This window comes from Paralichthys olivaceus, chromosome 9 (assembly GCF_024713975.1).
Source record: "Paralichthys olivaceus isolate ysfri-2021 chromosome 9, ASM2471397v2, whole genome shotgun sequence".
Classification (NCBI taxonomy): domain Eukaryota; kingdom Metazoa; phylum Chordata; class Actinopteri; order Pleuronectiformes; family Paralichthyidae; genus Paralichthys; species Paralichthys olivaceus.
Genome location: NC_091101.1, coordinates 23,900,267 through 23,909,240, shown reverse-complemented (window position 1 = coordinate 23,909,240; position 8,974 = coordinate 23,900,267). Strand labels below are relative to the sequence as shown.

General features: G+C 43.9%; 1 long non-coding RNA gene across 2 annotated transcripts; it reads right to left on the bottom strand.

Moving 5' to 3' along the window:
* Window positions 1-354: 354 nt before the first annotated feature.
* On the bottom strand, window positions 355-4,960 carry LOC138411467 (uncharacterized). Of its 2 annotated transcripts, none has more exons than XR_011244102.1 (3): window positions 4,196-4,960; window positions 3,968-4,091; window positions 355-1,015 (listed from the first exon to the last, which is right to left on the bottom strand). It is a non-coding gene; the product is annotated as an uncharacterized lncRNA (long non-coding RNA). The 2 variants fall into 2 exon arrangements; XR_011244103.1 differs by having other exon boundaries at window positions 4,324-4,960.
* Window positions 4,961-8,974: the final 4,014 nt, after the last annotated feature.

Here is an 8,974-nt window from a genome sequence, read left to right as displayed (position 1 = left end):
AATCATTTCTAATGGATTTTGTTTCTTTTTGTCTCCACGCCTCTTTTTATTTGATGGCGGTTTTGTTTATGAATCTCTTTTTTATCATTTTGTCTTGTTGTGGTTTTTTAACTGTTCGTGTCTCCTGCGGTCATTTTCTATATTTGGTAATTTGCTATTGTTTCGTATCTCTTTGTAGTAATATTGAATTTTGACTCCAGCTCATGAGCATCAGAGTCTGAGAGGCCGGATCCACTGAGCCGCTCATGTCCTCTCCGTCATCGGACAGTTTGTAAAGTTCATTTCCATAAATAAACCTTTTGAAACATAAATCAAAGAAAGACAGAGACAATGCTCCAGAACAGAACAGGGTGACACGCTGTGGTTTTATTTACAGCTTGAGATGAAACATGTGTCGAGCAGAGCCAGTGCGAACAGATTTAATGCTCCACTATTGGGGAGTCATAAAGAAATTACAGATACAGCGTCTCGCAGAAAAAAAAGCCAAAGTCACTCATTTGGATTTTGAACCCACAGCCACGCCCATCACTGTAAGAGGAAAGTGTTTCTTGACTGTGAAGGATTATGGGATGCATATGGATCCCATCTCATTGTTTTGGTGAGTCGTTGTTGAAGGTCACGTCCACAACCCGATACTTCCTCCGCCAGAAATGACTTGTGATGAACCCCAGTGACCCTCATGACATCAAACCGCATCAACAAGAGCTCAGAGAAGAACCAGACTCAAGCACATGTCCGATTGTTGAGCCGCTTGGTGTCATTTCGTCACAGATAACATTCTTTATTTATAGAGGCACAAGTTGAATATTGTGAATGTGCCGGACCTGGCTGACATAACGTCCGTCACCTGGAGAGGTCACCTGAGCACAACCCCACCTCCATCACGCAGCTACACTCGTTCACACACGTACAGATTCTTGACCCCGCATCGTGGCGGCTCGTCTGGAAACTCTTTCGGCCGCAGGCGTCTGTTCCTGGATGCGTCACCGACCATAACCTCGCAGCGCTTGTTCTCCTGTGGTCCAACATATACTCTGTTAGAAATCAGGTGCAGTGCTCTCAGGGTTCACGCGGCCCAGCTGTGCAGCGCTAACATGTCATTTACAGTTTTTTCCCTGCTCTCTAGAATAACCAATTAATACGCTTCAACCGCGGCTTGGGTTTTATGCTAACTCAGGAAACTTGCAAAATGTCACTCAATATTTCCTGCCCGTCCATAATTTCCAGCGTTAAAGTTGTGGTGGTATTTGGTTAAGCTCGAATATCTGCGTGGAAAATGTTTTCACAGAGGTTAATACTGAGCTACAGAATGTGCCCACACTGTAGTGATATTTGTGAAGTTGTTTGGAAAGAGCCCTCGTTCTGTAGCGCACGCCCATAAAGTGTAGACCATCTGTAAACGGAATAAGAAGAAAAGAGCAGCCATCAACATATTTAAACCTTCTCAACTTATGTAGAATGAACTGTGTCACATAGGGAAATATAAACAAGTGGAGCACGTTCCTCCGTCAAGGCCCAACAGTCTAAATTCAATCGAACCTTAGAGCGAAGCCAACACAACGATTTACACATTATGAAATAGTAGGTTGATTAAAAAAAGGTAAATTTAAAAAAATAAATTTCATTAAGATCTGTGAATTATTTCCTGGGAAATTGGTGAAAATGTCCAAACAATGTTAAATAAAGTGAAAAGAACGATTTCCTCGAACAATTTGTGGAAATCAGTTGTGTAGCTTTTACTTTCTCCTGCTGACAAACCAACAAACAGAGGAGAAACCGTAACCTGGTGGACGTGACAACTGTAAAAATCCTTTCTAGTTGTAGAAACCTGAGGAAACTGTCTATTTTGCAGCTATTTAACCATCATATAGTGAGAAATGATGAGTTTGGTTAATATATATGAACAAATGATCCCACCAGCGCAGCATAGCGTCAAATCTTCACTGTGGCGCAGGTATCCTGGGTTTTTACAGATTTTTCTTTCTCTGCTGAGAGTATTGAGAAAAATCTGAATTTTGGTGCATGAAAATAAGTTTGATATCAAAAATCTATAAATTAATTTATGAAATAAATGAGAAAACAATGGATTCAAAGATCGTTTTAAAGCATTCGTACCTTCAGTTGTTGTAGCTCAATAGTAAACTGCTAACAGCTCCACACATGGAGGCAAAGTGCTCTCGGGGTCGAGGCCTCGTTATCCCCCGTGAGAACGTGCACTCAGGGACTCATCTGTACTTACAAGCTTCTGGCAAAACGCACCAACTAACGTCCGAGAGCAGAGGACGGTTTGTTGCACGAGATGCTCGCTGACAGTTACGCTGTCAAGACCTGTGGCTGTGATTGTCCCCAGATGTTCGCCCTGCGTATCAGGTGTATGCACCAGAAACGCAGCGATTACAGGGTCCCGTGCATGTTTGGTAATGGTGGCGGAAATTAGGACACTTCCTGTCTGTGTACAAGGCCTGAGATACTTTCACTTCGAAACTTCCCCGAGAAAAAAGAACCACCGGGGAAATTCGTGGAGCTAATGGAGTGTGATTTTACAAAAGTGACGTGCCGTTCTCGTGGCTCTGACATATGATGTGGAAATGGGTTCCAAGCCTCAGCGAAGTCTCCTTCCTGAAGAAAAATACATTATGTGCCATTCAAACCCCTTCACCGCCACTTCCTGAGCCGAGGGTCTGTTTTAGTCGTCCCGCAGGTCACAGGTTTTCTTATTGTAGTTTTTCATCCAATCAACTTGAACCAGACTTTATCTTTCTATCAGGGTTTGATGAGTTTTTGAACGACTCTAACTCTGTTTCTGTTGTTTGACTCTATGATTGAGAGTATTTACTGTCTAACCTCCAAAGATTCACTCAAATAAACAATAATCGATGATCTAATTAAAACGATAATACGATCTGAGATTGATTTCTGTCGATCAACTGAGGGGCTCCATCAACTTTAATCTTTAAATCAGATTTTTTTCTCTTATGAGTCTTATGACAGGATCCACTTTCAGTCAAATCTTTGGCGTTTGCTCAGTTGTCAATACGGCTGGATTGAAGATGTTTCATGGATTAAAGATGTTTTAATGCAGTTATTTGAATGATCTAATATTAATCCTTACAATCCCCGGATCTTTGCATTTGTACCTTTTCTGCTCAAACGTGTGTGTTGTGCTAAATGTTTGCAGACATCGGTCGTTGTTATAAGTGGATCAGTTTGAGCTGCATGATAAAATGTTTACTTTGTGGAAATCAAGTAATTATAACTTGCACAGGAACAGTCATTCCATCCATCCGTTTCCTGTATTGCTTATCTTCGGAGGGTCGCAGGGAGCTGGAGTAGAAGTCGGAGAAAACTCAGTCAAACACGTGGAGAATGTGCAAAAAGTTATTTCAAGTGAAAACCATGTCTTTGAGAAATGAAGAAGTCCGTAAGTGGCTGTGGAACACAGAGAGTCAGTTTACCACCTGCTCCTCTGCATATTTGAGTCGACAGAAGTGGAGAATAATTTAGATTTTCCTTGTTAAATAACTTTAATCAGTTATCAAGATAGAGAGACTGACACGTTTCATCAAAAACTCTCTCTGCACTTCTCTCTCAGCTCCAGACTCTTAATCTGATTCAACACAGGGTTGTGTAAAGTGCAGCTAATCTAATTTATTGAATTATTGCAATAATTTGGTTCCATTTGCCGTAATGAAGTTTTATTTTTCAGCGCTCGGACAAAGGTGAAATGTGAAATGTGTCGGAGCCTCGAGGTATAAGAGCAATTATCTTTCACCTCTGGAATGAGGCTTCGCTAATCAACTGTACGGCTATTACAGAAGTGACTGGGGTTTAAAAAATATTCCCTGAGAGGCAGCTGGAAGCGATTGTAAGTGCTCGGGAGGTCGGGAAAGAAAGACAACCTGTGTGTGTGCGTGCTGTGTGTAATTGTTTTTTCTCTGAAACAACCTTGGAGTGTGTTCGAGAGCACCTTTGAGATGGACGCGAGGGGGGGATGGTAGTTGTTTCTGGCAAGTGCAGCAGACCTTGGAGGCACAACACATGACACCGGTGTGATCCCGCCCCGTGAAGGAAACCATGGCCTCCACTGGCACCTCGAAAAAAAAAAAAAAACACATGTGACCTCGGAGAGCGCGCACGGTTTTCAGCCGAAACACCCCCTCAATTTCATTTCACACTACATTAGTAATCTAATTACGTGGTGAAACGCGACACCGGCCGGGCTCGTCGGGCGCTGAGGCCTGCGGACAGAGCCGGTGAGCTCATAGCGCGGTCGCTCCACGCCCGTGCTACCGTTGGAGGGTGAGGCGAACCCTGGTGTCTTACCCGGGCCAGTCTGCACCGTAAGCCGAGAACTCCGCTCAAAAAAAAAAACGCCAGCAGCTGAGCCGCAGCCATGAGCTGTCAGGCGGCATTAAGGCTGAGGGCTCTGGACTCGACGCACGTGTAGGTTCCTGGGAAGGCGGCCTGGGCCAACAACACCTCCCCGAGTGGCTGAGAGATCAGGCCCACACACCACCGCAGAAACAGGCCCCTCCATTCACACAACCAGCCCGAGGGGCTGAAATTAAAAAGACCCCTCAACCCTGATATGAACCATGGGAACAGGGTCCGCCCACAACCCCGGCTGCCCTCCCCGTGAAATTAATTAAGTGTAATTTCACCGACATAATGGGAGAGTATACGTTCAGCAGGATGACTGCACCAGCAAACCATTTTTTTTACCACTTCACCGCAGCTCCTTCATAACTTTGTTTACCGCCACGTTGTTGGCAAAGTATTTTTCCCATATATGTCATAAAATGACTGCGTCCGAGGCGGAGCGCTGCCTCAGTGTTTGCAAACTGTGTGGAATTCGGAGAGTCAGGACATTTCCTACCGAGGCGAGCTATTGTCTGAGAGCGAGGTTTGTGTTGGACTCGCTCCACATCACCTCATGTTGGAGATTACGGCACAAGCCACCCAGAAAGCAGAATCCAGCAGGAATTTTTTAATAAATTTGTCCAGCGTTATACAAAAGAAACCTTGTCTTTTTTTATATTCCTCCTTTTCTCTTTGCTGGATATGAAGCGAGGATGAAGTCACCGTCCTGCTTGATATTTACTGTGTTATTGAGAAATTAAAAATCTCATTTGAAAAATTAAACGCAGACGGATCTGGATTATTTTCTCTTCAAATCGTGACGACAGGTTGAAAAACCACGAGATGAGTTTTCAAATCAATTTTTTTGCTGATTAAGGTCACGGAGTTGCCATGGTGATGGGATGAGTCACGTACACGCTTGATGTATGAATAAATTGTTTTTTAAATTTTTTAATCTGTTGATGGAGATCATGTGATGAGATTTTCACGTCAGGGATGAGCATTGGAAATGGAGAGGTCCTCTTTAAAAATGAAATGTGAGAACTTTTAAGTTGTTTTGTTTCAGTTTTCATGTGAAAGGAGTATTTGTCTTTGAGTGAGACCACACGGCTGCTCCTGGATTTCAGGGCATGTACAAATTGCTCTTGTATGTTCTTATCCGGGTTTCAATCAGGGCCGACCTTAAACGTGAGCTCCGGGCCTGTTAATCTGCCTCTGCTGAATAAATCGCTGTCAGACCTGGAAAACAAGAGACCGGCTTGTGGACACCTGAAAGTCTGAACCAAGAAAGTTCATATTTAAACTCTCTTGCTGTTCAAGTTTTCCAGTTTTAATTAAAAAAAAAACCTTGCAGGAAGTGAAGTGAAGTGTGCACGGACGCATTAGATGCAACTGACGAACTGAAACTAAAAGCCTGTTGTTGTGAAGGAGAAAACACAGCCCGGCTTTTCATTTCTGCCTTTTGACTTTTCTTTCTCTCCCTCTCTCAGAAAGGGATAAAAACCTTATGATTCCAGCGTCTGTGTGTGGCCTGCAGAGCTCAACTGCTGCATACCTGCAGGCTGCACGCAGGTACCCTTAAATCTTCCCTCTAACATCGACCGTCTGTCAAAACAACTCTGCAGGAGTCACGTGCATCACACTGACTCAGCTGTGTGGGTTTCTGTGTGTGTGTGTGTCATAGTTTGATTGAGTTTAATGAGTATTTTGCGAGCAGATCTCTGATCAGATCCTCATTCGCAGGTCGTGCGAGTGTACGGAGGACGTATCTTTTTTCTGTGTGGGAAAAAAGCAGAAGAATTTCCGTCGGTTTGCTGTTTTTATTGTCACCAAACGTGTTGCATTACGCCCGGCCGCAGGAATGCAACTCTTAAGACTCCACGTGCACGCCAGAGACAGTCAGCAGCCGGAAATGAAGACTGTGTCACGCCACAAAAAAACATTCCTGCTGGGTTTAGCCCATCGTCGCCACAGCTACTCAACATGGACGCCTGAGAGCAGAAGAACCCAGAGCCGCTGATTCGTTCCACATAATTCTCCCTGTATCTCACCACGGAGGGTTTCAGAAAAGGAGGTAAATCAGAAGAAGAAAAAGTCCCGCAGACGTAGCGGGAATCAAATGGCGCTCATGGTAATGCTCCCTGTTAGCTGTCAACGAGATATGAAACTCTACGCCTCATGAACTCGCTGTTCCTCCAGAGACGTCCATTTGGTGCCCCCGCTACCGTATCCCGTTGCCGCCGCTGGGAATTCACCTCCGCATAATTCAGCGGGCCGTCACCTTGATGCGGTCGGTGAGCTGGAGGTACGGAGCGGCGTGCAGGCAGACAGTGAGAGTAAGGTTTCTGTCAGCTGCAAGCCACCTGTCTGATCTGTGAGATCACAAAGAGACGCTGTGGACTGACGCTGGGGAAAGGCCTCGTCAGAATAAACCAGTTTGTCAGAATTTATTGTGCTTAGTGACTGATGAATTGCTGTTGTCAAAAGGGGATAAAAAAAAAAAAGTGCAACCTCAGTTATGGTGTTTAAGAGGATTATTGAGTCTGAAAATGTGTCTTTTATTCTTACAATTCTCGTCATATGATCCTTAAATATGAGAGAGCATGAAAAAGAAAGCCCCTACGAGTGATGTTAAAGAGCCTGGTCACACAGACCGAGTGTATCAGTGACGGACCTTCGGCAAATAAAACATTTTCTTCCCGTGGTGAGGAAAATCGCAGCGTGGTTTTATGTTGAGTTCAAATTCGATGAACTTTGACCTGTAATATATTCGCTTTGCATTCTCGTGTGTGTGTGTGTGACCGGGCCCTAAAGCTGCTATCAGACCTGAACTCTGGATTATCTCCTGAAATTATCTGGAGAAGATTTTTGTTAGGACGCAAATCTGGAGTCAAATGTTTGGAAAATGTCCGAGTGACACCACGTGAGGAGATTGAACGAGGAAGTGGGCGTGTTTATGATGTTGTGACGGACGTGAACATGACGAAGTTGTTCGGCTTCAATCTCACGTCATCACAGTTTTACGCTGGTCAGCTACACTTCGCTTTTCAGCCTCTTTCGGCTCCTTGTTTCGCCTCTTGTCGCTCACCAGCTTTGTTTCCAGCTGCTGCAGCTGTTTCCAGTGAAAACACTCAGTGCTCTACCTGCTCCGCACTAAATGGAAGACAGACAGAAGTTAGCGACTACCTGATGAGAGAAGTCAAACATCCAGCTTCTGCACGGAGCCAGGTTTTTCCCTCGGGGGTTGAAAACAGACTTAGTGGAGTTGGAGGTCGGTCAGTGTGGACGGAAACGTGATTCTGGCTCATTTTGGTCTGTGTCTGCTGTGGATGCTAAAGAGGCACCGAGCCGCTAACACATTAAAACAAACGAGTTTTATGAGGGATGTGTTTTCTGCTCCCTAATGACCGAACAGGACTTTGACCTCCATTAGTCCGATATAACAACGTCTTGATGAGCGGAGCCAGTTTTATATCTGACGACAGCATGTGGGCAACATGATGCAAATTCAGAAAAGCAATCAAGGATGGATGGATGCGTCGTTTAAAGGAAATAAGCTGAGAATACGAGTGAACGATGAAAGAAAACATTATCGACCTCGTGCAGCTTGAAGATATGGTTTTTGCATACATTGGTCAAAAAAGTAGAAAATAAAAATATAGAAACATAAGATATTATGAGTAAATGAATGCATTAAAGTAAGAGTTAATAAGCTCTCCCTGGTAATTACGGTGACTTGAATCTGTATTTTATTTCTGATAACATTCACTTTGGCTTGTTTTTATACAAATTATCCCTGAATTGTTCCTGACTCACAAAAAAAAAGTTGTTTTTGGACTCTGAAGACGGAATATTTTGAAAACCGCTCAATTCTTTTGTATTTTGCTCTAAAATGATTTTTCACATTCAAAGCAAAAGATGGAAACATGTAATAATATACATCCTTTAAACAGAAGCAGGTGCACCTCATGTAAACAGTGACTGAAAAGGGCTTTTTTTTTTTTTTTCAACTTGAAATACATTTATTCTACTTAAAGCAGGAAAACAATAGTGTGTGAAATCCAGTTCCTCATAAACGCATCTGAAACCCATGCTGGTGTTTTATAAATATGGTTTCACTGCTGCTCGTTCTGCGAGACGTCACATACAATTCCCTCAAAAACCGACGTCTTCATAGGAAACGTCCAAAAGTCAACAACGCTCTGTAGCGTTCATCCCGTCATGTCTGCGGCCGCATGTTGTTTCATCACAAACAGATTTTCCCCGAGTTCTTTTAACACAACAAATGTCAGTTTTGAGGCGTCCAGTCAAGTAGACAATGACCTCATGCTATGCAGCCGCGGGAGCTCCGCCTTCATGATAGATGTGGCGAGCAGAGAACCGCGAGTCCAAACTCTGAGTCCAACAACGCTGGACCAAAAAAAAAAGCAAAACTGGGAAATGCTTTGTTTTTATTTTTGCTGCTAATCAGTGCAGGGGACAAGGCCTATCTGTGGATTCCAAGGGCAACAGGAAGACTTGATTAGGTTTCAAAGGAAGCTGGTGGAAATCTGTGGTCACCAAAACCCATGTGGAGCGGCCAGCTTTGACCATTCGGTGAACCCACTGAGAGCCG